Source organism: Aplidium turbinatum, chromosome 2 (assembly GCF_918807975.1).
Source record: "Aplidium turbinatum chromosome 2, kaAplTurb1.1, whole genome shotgun sequence".
Lineage (NCBI taxonomy): Eukaryota > Metazoa > Chordata > Ascidiacea > Aplousobranchia > Polyclinidae > Aplidium > Aplidium turbinatum.
The window spans coordinates 30,253,521-30,270,768 of record NC_137473.1 but is presented as its reverse complement, the minus strand read 5'-3'; positions in this window follow the sequence as shown (position 1 = coordinate 30,270,768).

Below are 17,248 nucleotides of genomic sequence, written 5' to 3'. Positions count from 1 at the left end.
AGGATTTCCTATTTCCTTTTACAGCAAAAACGGATCGTTCTGAAGTTCACATAATTGGAGTTGAAGCTTTGGGGGCTGTGTACTAGCTCTCACGCCCATGGGAAAATTTTTTGAACAAAGTAGGCTAGTAGCCTATAGTTATGCATCACAAAGGATCATTCACAAAGTTTTTTTGTCAATTACAATAACAAAGAAACAAAAATTGAAGTGATATTGCTAGATTAAAGCAAAGCTGACTATCAGTTCGACAGCCAAAAAAACGGAGCTCGCGGGCCTTGCAGTTGGACTACGCTGATTTGGGTGATAGGCTACTGGTAGCCTACCCAGTAAACATTAAACCTTTTCCGACCCGTTACCCCACTTAAGCATGCTTGGCATCTTAAATCTATTGTCTATTAAATCACACAACCTTGTCCATCCATAGCGATTGGCATCAGAGCATGATTGCCCTGCGGTTCAAGAGGTTTACGTCAGAAAAAAAGTAGCACAGATAGGCAACCTTCGACAAGAACACGTTAGTTCGCCCCGTTAGTTCAGTGGTTACGCGCCTCTGCTCAAGATCACGCGGCGCTGGTTCTACTCTGGCACCTAGTGATTGGAATAATTCCCCGGAAACAACACTTCAACAATCGGAAAACTTCATTCTGACAATCTCGGTAACCGGCCCTGCGTCAAGAGCTTCTACAGTCTACAAGTATGCGAAACTACCAGGAATGACCTATCAAGGCTTTGTCAGTCCGAGGATAAAGATTCAAAACCAAACGAAGCATGTGGTTCTGCATCTTCTCATGAAGACTTCCAAACAGCAACATAAAATTAATTTCATTTGTACCCACTTTATTATTCTTTGGCAATCAATTGAATGGAATAGCCAAACCAGGGGCGGATCTACCGGGTGGGCCTGATTGGTACAGGCCCACCCAGATTGACAGTGGGCCCACCCAAAATCAGATTCATGAAAAAAAAAACATATTAATGTTTAACACTAGAACAACCAAGTGGCACTGAATTGTCTGTGGCATTACTATTGCACAGCATTTGTAAGAGATATTCGGTAACACTAAATTTTGTATGCTGGCCCGCTGTGGCATTATTGGTGAAGGCCCACCAAGATATTTACTAGGCCCACCCATAAATTACGTTCTGAATCCGCCACTGAGCCAAACCCAACAATCATTTAATTTTGATTAAAAACTGTAGCAGTGGCCAGCGGTTCTTAACCTGTAGGTAATTACTTAATCTGGGTTAATTACTCAATGCTCATTACCCTCCGGAAGACCTCAAATTTTCCCAGATTAAGTAATTACCCACAGGTTAAGAACCGCTGGCCACTGCTATAGATGCTTGTGTAAAAATCAAAATCGATGTGACTTTATTTGTTTATAAAACTGTTTTGTTAAACGTCTTGTTAAGAAAAGTACTACGGGTATGTTCATTTGTTTTCTCCGTCACTGATCTTCATTTGTGACGATATTACTCTCAGATGAGGAGTAAAGGCAGCTGATATGGTTTCAGAACTGGTTTTATTTCTCACGGTGCTAGGCAGAAGATACCGAAAAAGGTACAATGGCTAGGACCCTCGTCCTGTAAGGGCACTGCTCACACAGAAGGCAACTGCAAACCACTGTGCTATCTTAGTGCAAAGAAAATTATGGTCATAAACAATTAATTGACTTAAATTTTCGTTCATAAACAGTCACGTGCATTATTGCATATTAGCAATGTTAAGCGTACTTTATAGTAGCTTACCCAAAGGTTTGCTAGGAGTTTAGTTTTAATGCCTTGATAATATAAATTATAGTAGGCCTATCTAATAAACTCACTGTTATTTTAACTCCAGCGTCAGTTATGATCATTACCGATTACTGCGATTTTTAAGCTGTAAAGCTTCGCAAGCAGCTGTGATCACACACTTAGGAAGTGAACCTTGCTTCAGTGCTTCTCACTATAACTACACCTATCAACACTATTACTGAACAAAAGCGTTATGCAGCAGCAAGCAACTCCAGAACTACAACAACGCAATTCTGAAAGCTCTGGTAACAAGAAAGAGAAAGCAAATTATACTTCTCAGGGTTATGCCGTCACAAACACTAGAAATATGCAGGAGCATTCCATCTCTACGATACTCGCTTCAATTAAGCTCAAACAAGACAAATCGTTCCTATTCTCTCAATAAGGGTAATAAAAGCATTTCTATTTACTAAACCAGCGATTAGTTTATCACTGGAGCAGAACTTCAAGAAATATGCACACATTTTAAGACTGGACTTTGAAAATCTATCAAACGATAGCAATAATAATTTGTACTGGTTAGAGAAGACAAACGGCGTTAACACGATTACCGTAAAGAATGTGTATTAATGTTAGAGGTTAATAGAACATGACGGTATACCCATTCCCCAACCAATCATATACGAATTACAGAATTATAACATACTGAGTAATAGGGTGGATCAAAAATGGCAAAAAATAATTTTTTTCTCAATTTTAATTAGCTAGATATGGCAAAAGTTGCCAATATATCACCATAACACAATGTTAAAAATTGAAGAGGTTTGAACAAGTTTTTGATCTCCCCCCGCTACATACAAATTTAGGCACTTATACATACAAGAACTGCATGGCAATTTTTTTGTCGATTTTAACTCGCTTTGCAGACATGGCAAAAGGTTCTAATATAACACCAAATACAATGAAAATGTGTGTAGGCTACTTAAGAGTTTTGACTTCACCCTCTTTCAGCATATTAGTTTTAAAGTGACTTGGCTGATGGACCACCCGTGGTTCCAACAGGTAGGCCTAAACGCCTATTAACCATCACCATCAGATGGCCGAGTATAGACTCACAAGCTTAAACTTTGTATGACTGATTTGACAGGTGGCCCATTGGCAAAGTCACTTCCTATTAATTTATGTGCTCATCCATACAAAGACTGCAAGCAATATAACAAACATTTACAAATATTGAAGTGAGTAAAGTCACGTTTAGACTCAAATGTTGGCATTAACTGACGAGAAGCAATTCGGGCACGAATGAAGCCGTCTCGAAATTTCGGTCCACAAACTGCTTTAGATGCATCCGTAACCAGCTTGCACGAGCCTTTCAACAGCCCGCGTGTGACATGGAAATTCGGGAAAAAATACAGTGGGAGTCACATCTATCATGATGAATTGCAGGAGCTCAGCATCCGTCATTGTTTTAATTACAGGAGGCTCCATGATAGGAAGATCTGTCCATTTAATCAATTCGAAGTATTTCACTCCATGATTTCACTGCATCAAAATTATGCTTTGAGGGAACTTTAAATTTTTGTATTTCTCCGCTGGGTTTTGCAGCTCTAGCTATCATCACTCCACGCAGGCCTAGTTCTCGAATATGTGGTCGATGGTAACTTTTCATAACCAAAATTATATTTTCCGGATGAGCAAAGTATGAGTTGCGGTGCATAACTGGGTCGATAATTTTCTTGTGCTCCTGACTAAGATATCGTGATGTGGTTATCATTTGGTGCATGTGTCTAGCTCCATCTTTGCAAGATGAGTGTGATTTTATTGTGAACCACATTGGAGCATAAACGCGGATAGTGAACATAACCAATGCTTGTCGTCTCCCATACAGATTGTTATCGCTGACATATAATCTAAGGGTTCTATTAATTAGCTGTAGTCAGCCATCGTGAGTGTCTGAGTGATTCAAGCATCCTGGGTTTCGCATCGCCAGATCAATGCTACATTCACCAGTGCAGTCAAACTGGTAGGCTACGCTGAATGGTGAAGATTGATGAAGGGAGTACCAAGTAATAATAAAACTAGGCCATCGCCCAGAAGAGTTACCCGTAGGCCTACTAGTCTAAGTGAGCTGCCTTTTAATCTGTAAGAAGCGCATATAACTTTTATTAAACTTTGTGGAACCTGCAGTGCAAGCAAATTCCAATAATTGTACTATAAAGCTTCTTTTATATCTAGAATTCTTTTGAAGAATCAAATGCTACATCAGCTAATTGCTGAGATACCCAACCGAGTATTTTAGCAATGGTGATAAAACGGTCAATTGTAGCCTATCTGTTTAAACACAAGTCGCTTATTATGACAATATGACATCATAAAGCGCATAAGTGTGTACCGACTGCTGTCTTATATTCGTCACCAGCCATATCTGCAGTGCAGTTATCATAATTCTACTGTTTAGCCCTTTCAAGTTTCAATTATTATTTAATTAGCTTTGCGCCTGGCAACCCGCGTATGAATATATTTGGTGATAAAACACGCTAGCATGGCAATATTCGTTCTTTTTTTCAAATTGACACAACTTGGCGTGACCTGTTCTTGTCTCGGCTATCTGATGACATCAACTTGTATGCTAGCATGGCAATATTCGTTCTTTTTTTCAAATTGACACAACTTGGCGTGACCTGTTCTTGTCTCGGCTATCTGATGACATCAACTTGTATGCTGGGTAATCAATAAAGAAACCCTTTTGAGAAGCAACAGTAGTGCTTTGTCTACGTATACAGAATGTTAGTTTAGCCACTTCTGTTACAATGGTGACCCCGAGTACATCTTCAGAACTCACGACCTGCAACAACGACATCCACGCCACCTGGTAATGTACCACGTTTTTTTTCAAATATTTTTTTAACTTTCTGAAATTATCTCTAACTGTAGTCTACATGCATAGTTTCTAACTTCTATTCCTAGATACCTTATCCTTGTGGTTGCCATACAAACCACCGCATAAAATTTTTTAACTTTCTGAAATTATCTCCTACTTTAGTCTACATGCATAGTTTCTAACTTCTATTCCTAGATACCTTATCCTTGTGGTTGCCATACAAACCACCGCATAAAATTTTTTTAACTTTCTGAAATTATCTCCTACTTTAGTCTACATGCATAGTTTCTAACTTCTATTTCTATGGTACCTTAACCTTGTGGTTGCCATACAAACCACTGCATGCTAAAATTTTTAACCTTATGTAATTATCTACGGTAGTCTTTATGCATCGTTTATAACTTCCATTTTTTTCTACGGTACCTTATCTTTACTGTTGCTATAGAAACCACTGCATAAACAATTTTTTTTTCACACTTTTTGTAATCAACCATTACCCACTGTACCCTACAGGCAGTTGCCAGCCATACTTTTTACTAATCTCCCCACTATGCCTCGATTCGTTTCAGTTCTTACTGACATACCGGTAACTCAACATTCCACTCCCGCTTGCGCTGCGGCCACACATTCCACCAATCTTTTTTCAAACTATCAAATACCAATGCATTCCAACAATTCCTTTTACACTTTAGATAGTACAGCCTCCACCACCCCCATTATGACGTCCCACGCAGACGCAACCTTCACCACACCCATGCGCTCCTCCGCAACTGCGCCACACGATATCACTACAATAGGCTCCACTTCTACGCCTACCTACTATCCCCCTGGCAATACTAAACTTCCTGAATTCTGGACGGAGAATGTGCCCCTCTGGTTCAGCATGTGCGAATCTCTATTTAGGTCGCACAACCTCAACAATGAACAGATCCAGTTCGATCTTGTTCTAAATACTTTGTCCTATGCTCAATTGCGTGATGTTGACCACGCCGTCCTCACCGGTCAACACACCCATCAGCCTTATTCTACACTCAAACAGGCTCTCATCTCAGCCAACCAGCAGAGCTTTTCCGCGCGTCTATCCACCCTCTTCCACAAATGCACTCTAGGTGATAAAAGACCTACCGTCCTCCTAAATGAGATGCGTAAGCTGCTGGGCCATGACAATGCTCACAATCCCACGGCTAATGCCATTCTAAAAAATTTATTCCTGGAGCGCATGCCGTCACAAATACGACCCATTTTAGCTGCCTCCACGCATCTAGATCTTGACGCCCTGGCCCTTCAGGCCAACGACATTCTAGACGCCTCCACTTCACAACATGACCCTCTCACATCCCACGATCATTCTTCTCAGTCTCTAATCAATCAGCTCTTAGAACAAAAAATCTCTTCACTTACGCATTCTCTCGAAACCTTCATGTCGCTGCCCAATCAGCAATCTGCACCTCTTCCAACGCGAAGTCATGGTCCACAATCGCCCACGTTCTTATCCCCAGGCCATGCCGCCCTTCAACCCTCATCATCGCACCGATAACAGCACATGCTTCACCCCCCCACCTATCTGTTATTACCATCACAGGTTTGGACACCAGGCATGCAACTGCTCCCCTCCTTGCGCATTCTCCGGTCCACCAAAAAACGGCGCCGCCCCGCTGCCTCGTCAATAGGACTTACAGCGGGGCTATCCACACAGTTATATCCTTCATCGCCTCAACCTTTTTACATTTACGATTCTGTTACTCAGCTTAAATGGCTTATCGACACAGGTAGTCCTTATTCCATTTTTCCCGTGCAACATGCACCTTCTCAACGTAGTACATCCCATCTATATGCTATTAACAATACCAAAGTCCCCACCTTTGGCTACACTAAACTGCATCTCTCTCTAGGGTTCGACAAATCATTTTCATGGCGTTTCCTCATCGCGGATGTTCTTCATCCCATTCTAGGAATGGATTTCCTTGAACATTTCAAAATTTCACTTGACATCCCAAAGCGTGAATTAATTCTACCACCTGATAAGCATCCTCCATGCTCAAACGACGCTCGCTCTTCCACTAATGTTAATATGTGTCCCCGTAAATTGCCTTCAGCAAACTCCATTCATGCACATCGCAACATTAATCGAACTTCTACGGCGCCACTACACAAACTTGCCTCGCATAGCATCTCTAGTACAGTTCCTGCGCCATCTTCCATTGAATCTCTCCTCGCCTCCTTTGCTGACGTTTTTGATCAATCGTCCTTTACTAAATCTATTTCTCACCACGTACAACATCACATCATCACCTCCGGGCCACCAGTCCGCTCACCCAAACGGCGCATGTCCCCAGAAATGCTCGACACAATGTCCAAGGAACTTAATACTCTTTTTGATCTTGGTGTCATTGAGTATTCTAATTCACCTTACGCTTCACCCATACACATGGTTAAAAAAAAGGACGGAATGTCCCATCGCATCACAGTTGATTATTGCAAACTTAACCTCCAAACTCAACCAGACCGCTACTCACTTCCCTTCCTTCACGATTTTGCTAACCGCATTAATGGCTGCAACGTTTTTTCTAGTTTAGACTTACTCAAGAGCTTTCATCAAATTCCTGTAGCATCTGAAGACATTCCCAAAACTGCTGCCATCTCGCCGCTTGGCTCCATTCAATTCCGTTTCATGCCCATGGGCCTATCGAACTCTAGCCAAACCTTTCAGCGCCTCATGGATGAAGTTCTACGTGACTTACCCTTCATTTTTTGCTACATCGACGATATACTCATTTTTTCAAAATCCCAGGAAGAGCATTTATTTCACCTGCAAGAAGTCTTTTCACGACTTGCCAACTTTGGCCTAACCTTTAACAAAAACAAATGCACATTCGCAGTACCCCAAATCACCTTTTTAGCTCACTTTCTCTCATCGCAAGGTATTCAACCCAATCCTGAAAAGGTAGACGCAATTCAATCGTTTTCTCAACCAATTACGATGAAACAACTCCGCAGTTTTGTAGGTATGATCGCTTTTTATTCCAAATTCATTCCCAACTGTGCTGACACTCTGCGACCGCTGCATGCTTTGCTCACACACAACAAAGCCAGTCGCAAATGTCTCACGTGGACTCCTGAAGCCGAAGCAGCGTTTGTTCAAGCTAAATCATCCTTATCCAAGGAGTGTCTTCTCGCATTTCCCGCGCACGAAGCTTCCACTTTTCTTGCGGTAGATGCATCCGCCACTCACATACGTTGCGTACTGCAACAAACCGTACACGGCCAATCCCGGCCCATAGCGTTCTTCTCAAAATGTCTAACTACTGCACAACGCAATTACTCAACGTTCGACCGTGAACTTTTAGCCGTTTACCTCGGCATACAACATTTTCGCTATTTTTTAGAAGGTCGTACCTTCACCGTTCTCACGGACCACAAGCCGCTAATTAGCGCTCTCCACCGTCCTACCGCATCACATTCGCCGCGACAGATTCGCCACATGTCTTACATAGCTCAATTCACTAAGAATCTTTAGCATCTCGCCGGTGAAGACAACGTAACTGCTGATTGTCTCTCCCGCCCTCCTATAGCCGCTATTTTTGAGGACGTTCCGTCTCTTGATTATAATCGTATGGCTATCCTACAGAATCAAGACACTACGCTTCCGCCTCTCCATGACAACTCATCGCTAAAACTGACCACTCGACCCGCCCCAAATGGCCTCTCCTTGTTAGGCGAGACATCTACCGGCCGTTTTCGCCCTTATGTTCCTCCGCTCATGCGCAAACAAGTATTCGACATTACCCACTCTCTGGCTCATCCAGGCATCAAACAAACACAGCGTTTACTATCTGACCGCTTTTTCTGGCCTAAGCTTAAAATCGATGCTCGCGACTGGTGCCGCACCTGCTTACACTGTCAACAAACTAAAATCTTTCGCCACAATCTCTCACCCTTACAGCAATTTCAACCTCCAGCTGGTCGTTTCGCTCACATTCACCTGGACCTCATTGGCCCGCTGCCATCTTCCCAGGGCTTCTCCTACATTCTTACCATTGTGGATCGCTTCACTCGTTGGGTCGAGGCCATTCCATTACGTGATATAACTGCAAAATCATGCGCAGACGCTTTTCTCATGCACTGGGTCAGCCGATTCGGCGTGCCTTCCCGAATTACCACTGACCGGGGCGCTCAATTCACTTCCACTCTATGGAAAGATATTGCACAATTTCTTGGATCTAAGCTCTCACATTCCACTAGCTACCATCCTCAATGCCAGGGCGCTGTTGAAGAATATAACCGCGTGATTAAATGGGCTTTAAAAGCACAAACTACCTCTGCAGACTGGGTCCCCAACCTTCCATGGGTTTTATTAGGTTTGCGCTCTGCTTTGAAGGAACAAATCGACTGTTCTGCCGCAGAATTGACCCTTGGCACACAACTCCGTCTGCCCGGCCATTTTTTTACTCCTTCCGATGACACACCTTCATCTCACACTCCACTCGTCAATGACTTCATCAAGTTTATGGCCGCGTTGCGTTATGCTCCTACCCGCGTAACGCGCAACCGCCAAACTCACATTGACGATGCCTTATTCTCATGCTCCCATGTCTTCATTCGCGACGACGCAGTTAGATCTCCACTTCAGCGTCCGTATCAAGGGCCTTTTCGTGTTCAATCACGTTCTGACAAATTTTTCACTTTAGACCTCGGTTCGCGCATTTCCAACGTTTCCATAGATAGACTTAAACCATTTTACCCGCTTGCACCACTTGACGTCACCCTTTCACCTACAAACACACCTCGTCTACCGTCCGTATCTAATATTAAAGACAACTGTTCTACCTTGTCTCAATTACCTTTCCCCCAATCAGTATCCATCGTGCGCGAACCTTCATTCATTCACTTTCAACCCAAAGCGACTCGTAGTGGACGCACCATCGTACAACCTTTCAGGTTTACAGACTAACCTCCACTCAACCAATTTATTCTACAGCAATTTACCGTCCTGAGCAAGACGTCAAAACTCCATCCATTCTGTAGCTTACGTCCTGGACAAGACGTCAAAACTGCATCCATTTCTCCATTCTACAGTCATGTGACGTTACAACAACTTTTTATGCTCGTGTTTGTCGCTTTTTTTTAATGAGTGCTGAGCCTACTCAGTACCTATACTACGACTCTCATAGTTTCTTGTCTCGTTTCCTACCTATCCAGCCGGCATTGCCTTGCCAATTTAATAACTTGTATGCCTGCATATATCGCTATTCTTTTTTCATTATGTGTCCCATCATCAGCCGGCGTCTGCCGCCCATGGCACTGCCATATTGCAACTACTTGTATCCCGCATGTATCGCCTTTTTTTAATGTGTCTGAACTGCTTATGTGTAACTTTCTAGCGGTCGCTACTTTGTATCAATTTCGTTTCAGACCTGCCTATCAACACGGTTGCTGCGAGAGGTTGATGCGAGACTTCAAGGAACTTCAATACAGCACCACGATGATGACACGACAAGCTCACTGATGAGACCACTTCAACATGGCACCACAGCACCCCATGTTCTTCACGACTTGCACTGAGTTGAACAGTCCCTCATCACATTCCTCACCATGAGATGCCTCCACGGAGATGATTTCAATACGGCTATCCACAGCCACCGACGCAACCAATATGGTCAACCCCATATTTGTCGCTACTCCCTGCGACACACCCTGGACGTGCAATTGCTGCATCGTTCATCATTCAAGCCTTCTCTGCGTCAGAAGCACAACGCATCGTTTCAAGCCTTCTCCACGTCAGAAGCACACCGCCGACGCATCCAACATGGTAAATCCCATGTCTGCCGCAACTTCCTGCGACACACCTTGGACGTGCAATGGCTGCATCGTTCATCATTCAAGCCTTCTCTGCGTCAGAAGCACACCGCGACGTCAACCCAACCAGTGCCGCTATTTTGCGCCACTTTCGACATGCAATGGCTGCATGTCACACAGCTCGCAACTATACAAGCTGGCCTCTTTCCTGTCATATTCGGCACACATCAACGGACTCACAACTCAACAGCTGTCGTGCTCGTCATCCTTCAATGGACTACTAACTGAACTGCTTATCACCTGCTGTCGTGCTCATCATATACATCACCGAACTTCCAAATCAACTGCTGTCGTCTCGTCCTCCCTCATCGAAATACTCGAACTAATAGTATGACTTTAGAACATCTTTCTCGCACAACCGCGCGCACACCGTCAGGCTACATTTTTTTTACCATTCTGGTTTGCTTCCATGGGTGTCGGGTCCTATCTCTTCGGAGGCAGGACATGGACAGCCATGAACGCTTACCTGCTTGTGTAGCCTACTTAATTTGTCCACCACACTTGTAAATTTTACTATCATTGCATTTTCAATTACAGTTGCGCCCCAGTATTCAATTTCAGTTTCTAACCCTAAATCATAACTACTGTTTTCGTCATTCACGACATCTCTCCTACGTATCAATGTCGTTTTGACTGGGGCCAACGTATGTACCGACTGCTGTCTTATATTCGTCACCAGCCATATCTGCAGTGCAGTTATCATAATTCTACTGTTTAGCCCTTTCAAGTTTCAATTATTATTTAATTAGCTTTGCGCCTGGCAACCCGCGTATGAATATATTTGGTGATAAAACACGCTAGCATGGCAATATTCGTTCTTTTTTTCAAATTGACACAACTTGGCGTGACCTGTTCTTGTCTCGGCTATCTGATGACATCAACTTGTATGCTGGGTAATCAATAAAGAAACCCTTTTGAGAAGCAACAGTAGTGCTTTGTCTACGTATACAGAATGTTAGTTTAGCCACTTCTGTTACAACTACAAGTGAGTCACACAGTATTTATGCTTTTGACCAATTTTGCGGGAGACTTTCTCCAACCCGATATTAGGTAAATTAAAACCTTGCGGGAGGCGATCAGGGCTGGGGGCGATCAAAAAATTGTCAAAACCAAAAAAAAATTTGCATGTAGCCTACGTTATTATGCGTATTTCGCACCTTTTTGACATACTAGCTTAGAAAAATAAAAAAATTTCGATCCACCCTACTGAGTAATGTTAGGATGTAATAAAATAATGCTTGTTATTGTAAAATAACCAGGCGTTACATACGCATATTCATGAGATGTGTGGCAATTAGAGTCTGTAATTCTTTCGCGGCACTGTAAACATAATCTAATTTGCACTGTAGGCTACAGTAGGCTATATTGTATTTTCTTTACATAATCGATTAAAATTGAACATAAACTATAAGCTACAAACGTTTTCGGCCATACACACGTTAGCCCTTATCAAGTAACAAAAAATAACTGCTTATCATATCTACAATGAAAATGAATAACTGATCTAAACACTAAATTTTATCAGTTATTCATTTTCATTGTAGATATGATAAGCAGTTATTTTTTGTTACTTGATAAGGGCTAACGTGTGTATGGCCGAAAACGTTTGTAGCTTATAGTTTATGTTCAATTTTAATCGATTATGTTAAATGCCGCGTGGTTGCTTGGTTGTATATGTCTGTGGTTGAAGAAAGTGACCTCTTTACCAAAATTGTATTACATAATTAAGTTGCATATTGTTTTATAGGTACTTGCAGGTCCACAACAACGTCTTCTGATGAGGCATGAAGTAGCGCAGTCCACTGTGTTTGTAGACTTTCATGCATGTCTTCTCGCAGTTGTGAATTGTGCAATTAGTCCTGTAGAATTTCGTCTAAAAATGGGTCAACCTAGAAAAAATTCTTATAAAGACGAATTATATATCGTTGGAAAGATAATTTTATCAGCTTTTCAATGATGGGTTTTGTCATTTTTTTTACTTTGGGGAAAAAAAGTTACGACCAAAAACGTGCCGGAGGAGTAAAAATTGAAATTAGGAAAAAAATTAACATAAGAATATTTATTTTCTTATTATTCCTGTAATGGCTGAACAAAAGGTTAGAAACTTATGAATTATCAACAGTAAAGCAGAATATAGATGCAAAAGGTATAAATGAAAATAGAAATATATATCTGTTTCAGGGGGTAAGAGTGAGCAAGACGGGGGGAGGGGGCACCAGTAAAGCTGTCGTTGTTTATTATAACTTTATTATGTTATAGTTTACTTACTACGGTTAGTGTGACACATTGCAGATGGATTCAAGTCAAGAAGAAACAGCAATTTGTGTTAAGTGTCTATCGGACTGGTGATTCACTGTGTCATGCTGGAGCTTATTTCTGCGGGAGTGATAGTAGCCTACCACACACCCTTTGGACACGATATTTGGTCATGCTTTGAAAATCGATTGTGAAACGTTGGTTGCAATGGAGAAAAATAGAGAAAATGACCAAATTACATACATCTATACATCATGCCGTAATTTCTTGAGAAACCATGCGAGATCCAAGCAACGTCCAGCCTCAAGCAATGAACAATCCAGTAGCAAGACAGTATCGACCAGGTCAGATCAACAGTCGTTCGACTTTAAAAAGCAGTGTTTTTACTGTGGATATACAGGAGTTGTATGTTTGATGAACGGCACCCTGATCAAAATAAATTTGAAGAGGTGCAGACAAAATCGTGAGGAATATATTACGTAACACTTGCTTTATGCCAAAGTAGAGACGATGAACTTGCTAAAACTGTTCAGAAACGACTGCTTAGTGCACACGACCTGGTGTTTGCTGAAGCCAGATACCATGTACCATGCAGAACAAGGTTTGAAAATGCTGCTCAGTATTCAACACCTGGTCGTCCAACATCCACTGAAAAAATGACATTGTTTAATACTGTATGTAAAAAAAAAGGATCATGATAGGCTATGGACTTGTAGGCTACACCGTTGTCAGTATAGGATTGGAATCATGATATGATTACAGAATGCCACCCAAACCGTATTGTTTTTCATATTTACTTTCAGGAAGACCTTCACAATCGCTTTATTGATCTTCTCTGGAGCGCATCTTACATCTTCAAGAAGTCACCCCCCAGTTGGTCTGGATACATGAGTGCGAAAACAACATCGCAATCTAAGCCAAAGTCTGTTGTAACCATGTTACCGGTGATCGACTTACATGCCACAGATTTAACAACTTAACACTCGTTTCTATCGTTTGTGGTTGAACAGTGCCAAAAACTGAATGTCCGAATGGCATGTGTAACCTTCAACCAACAGCTTCATATAAATGCATACGACATAAAATCATCAAATAACATGAACGTATTTGTTCGATTGGGCGGCTTTCACCAGCTTATGAGTTTTCTGGGATCAATTGGTTTTTTTATGGAAGGAAGTGGCTTGAGAAGAGCTCTTGAGACAGCATAGGGGAAGGGAAGGTAATTTGATACGGAAGGTAATTTGATACACCCCCCCTACAGAAATGTACAAAAAATATTGGTCAAAAATATTGTCATTAGGTGGAAGATTTGTGAAAATAATGCCTACAAAAATTGCACCATGCAGCTAACTCGTGCTTTTATGGCATAAAATTGTGAAAGTGTGTTTTTTGAGTATTTTCGTAAAAATTTTAACTCATGATTATCTTCGTCTGGAAAATTAAAGAAAAGTTTCTGAAAGATGAAACCAAACTCATTTGACAGTTCATTGATAAGGCTTCAAGGGCATGTCACGTTTTTTCTGCAATGTGCATCTAAGCATACAAAAATCAGTATTTTATAACTTTTTTTGAAAAAGGTAAATTGATACATGTGAAGAAGGTAAATTGATACAGTATATTAAATTCTTTTTTGTGACTGTAATAAATGTTGACATTGATCTACTTGATTTAAATAAGTTATTCTTTATTAACAAGACCTGCTACTTTGGGAAACAACGATTATATAAGCTTTCGTAGGCCTACACGCTATCTGCTGTCAAAAAATGAGAAAAGTGCAAAGCACTCCCCTTGAATAAGAACTCCAGCCAATGATCCTTCCCATGACCATCCCGCTGCAGAAGCTTGGCCGCACACATGGGCCTCAACAGTCATCTTTGCACCCAAGCACGCCAACCACATATTAAATTTTCATTTATTGCTTTGCTGTCAAAGGGGATTTCTGTATTAGTTTTACTGTATCAAATTACCTTCCGGGTGTATCAATTTACCTTCCGTGGAAGGTAAATTGATACATTTGAGTGACGTTTTTAAAATTTCAATTAAAAAAAAAGTAACAAAAATAAAAATGTGAAAATGTTTTTAAAAAGTGTGTAAGGGATCAGACTTTCATTTCAGCTTAAAATCAATAGTTTGTGTCAGATAATTTTCAGTTAACAGGCAAAAATGTTAAAAGTGTATCAAATTACCTTCCCTTCCCCTACGCTCCTGTAACTGTAGGTAGGGCACATGTTTAGTGGGAAGGCAGTTCCCCGCGCTGTTCGAGGTCATCTGTTATGCGCAACAGCTATTTTGTCGCTTATGTTGGAAGAATTTTGGAGTGAGTTGACGCCCGGAGAGCAGAGTGCTTTGTAGAAATTTTGTGACTCAGACAGTCCTTCTGATCATAATAATGATAACATTGGGCATAAGATGATGGCATTTTTCACCGATAACAAGGAGCAGTTCACACGAGAATCACGTACATCAGCTCTGTGTTTGATCTATGTTAATTACGTTTCAGTTGTGCTGGAGTTTATTCAAGCAGAGAGAACAAGCAACTGGTTACTACACATTTCTGCGTCAAAAAGCATGCTGAAGCTATTTGCTGCCACAGGTCACAACAATTGTGCAAAAACATGTCGCCTGTATCTTTAAACAATTGCAGAATTGGAAACAAGTCCCCCAGATGTCTACCAGCAATTTATGTACGGAAATCACATCGTCAGGCGTTCTAACAAACAATTGTATGGGCAGAATTCTGAACTGATTCTCATGAACTCTTTAAAAGGAAAAGGCGGAGTCATTGGCAAGGGCACCACCGATAATGTATTAAGGGTGTGGAATAAAAAACCATGCATAATGTATTAAGGGTGTGGAATAAAACGATGCACAGGTGTGCAGAAGTGACAGATGCACTCAGTACAGTCTCATCATTGTCAAATTCTGATGATAAACACAAAGAGGCATTTGCTGGAAGAATCAAACGTGATAATGATGATTTAAAAAAAGTACAAACCTGGTTTTGTTCACATAATCCGTTGGAGTTCAGCTTATGGCTCTAGACTCAGGGTTGATTGATAAACAACAACAGTGTGACCTGTGACCGATCTGAGGAGATAGGGGCGTTTATCCAAATTGAACTTGATGATAAGACCTTTACTAATAATTGTTCCTTCAAGAGGAAGAAGCAAATAAATGCTATACAGACAGAGCCTTTATGCCAGTCTAAAAATTGGTCATGATACTATCGCCATTGATCCATTAACACACTTTTTGAGATTGGTTGTTGTCATAGAGAGAAAGCCAGAAAACAAAATTGCAGACTACCGGTACTTCTTCTACGAGTTATCACCGTACCCAATATCACTGTTTAAAGATGGAGTTTTACGAACTGCGCAAAAATCAAAACTGAAGTCATACATCTTGCACAAAGTTAAAATGACAAAAGAACCTGACTCCATTAAAATTATTGATGGCGGTGCCTTGTTGTGGTGTTGTGACAAAGAAGAATGAGAAGTTCCATGAGTTCTTCAAAGAATACATCAGTTTTCTTCAGCACTTATGCGACAACGTTATTGTTTTTGATGGCTACAGGGTTGGTTTTGAATCTTTATCCTCGGACTGACAAAGCCTTGACAGGTTATTCCTGATAGTTTCGCATACTTGTAGAGGCTTTTGACGCAGGGCCGGTTACCGAGATTGACAGAGTGAAGTTTCTGATTGTTGAAGTGTTATTGCCGGGAAATTATTCCATCCATTAGGTCCTGCTGAATGAAAAGCAGTCCTTAGAATGCGTTGCCCAAGCGCACACACCGAGCTTCGAACCAGCGCAGCTTGATGAAGCTTCTTCGTTCACGAAGTCACGGGCTAACCAATTAAGCTATGGGGGTAGACGCACATGGGAAACGACCACAGAAGTACAAGGAAATGGTCATGTCTAATCGTTCACCTGTTGATCCGGCTCTTCTTCCACCATCACCACGAGCTGCATACTATCACGGCCTCAGAGTATATCACCAGCTGAAAGTTTGGAGAACTTTAAGCAACTCAGATTTGAAACCATTGTCATTGGGTTGGCAGAAGAAAGATGACATGTTTTCTCCAGTCATGACGGATGTAGCTGCTGCACCAAAAAATGTCTTGAAAATCTTTCGATGTAGCTGCAAGGGATCATGTGACAGACGCTGCTCTTGTCGGAAAGCGGGCTTAACAGGCACATCATCAAGCAAAGAATGACACGGTGTCAACCAAAGATTCCACCCATCAAAAACGCTCTGGTACGACGTCTCAAACTATTGAATTGAATGATCAAAATTCTTGCCAAACTGAAAGGAACATCTTTTTCTCAAACTATACAAACAAAGATTTGTGGTGGCTTTAACGAAACAACTGGAGTTGAATGGTTTTAAAGTTCATTTGTGCCCTAGTGTTGCAGATACAACAATCGTTCAAGTTGCTTTGATTTCGGTAGGTAGGACACCTGTAACTGTGTACTCCGACGATACTGATGTCCTTTTCTTACTAGTGCATCCGTGACTATTC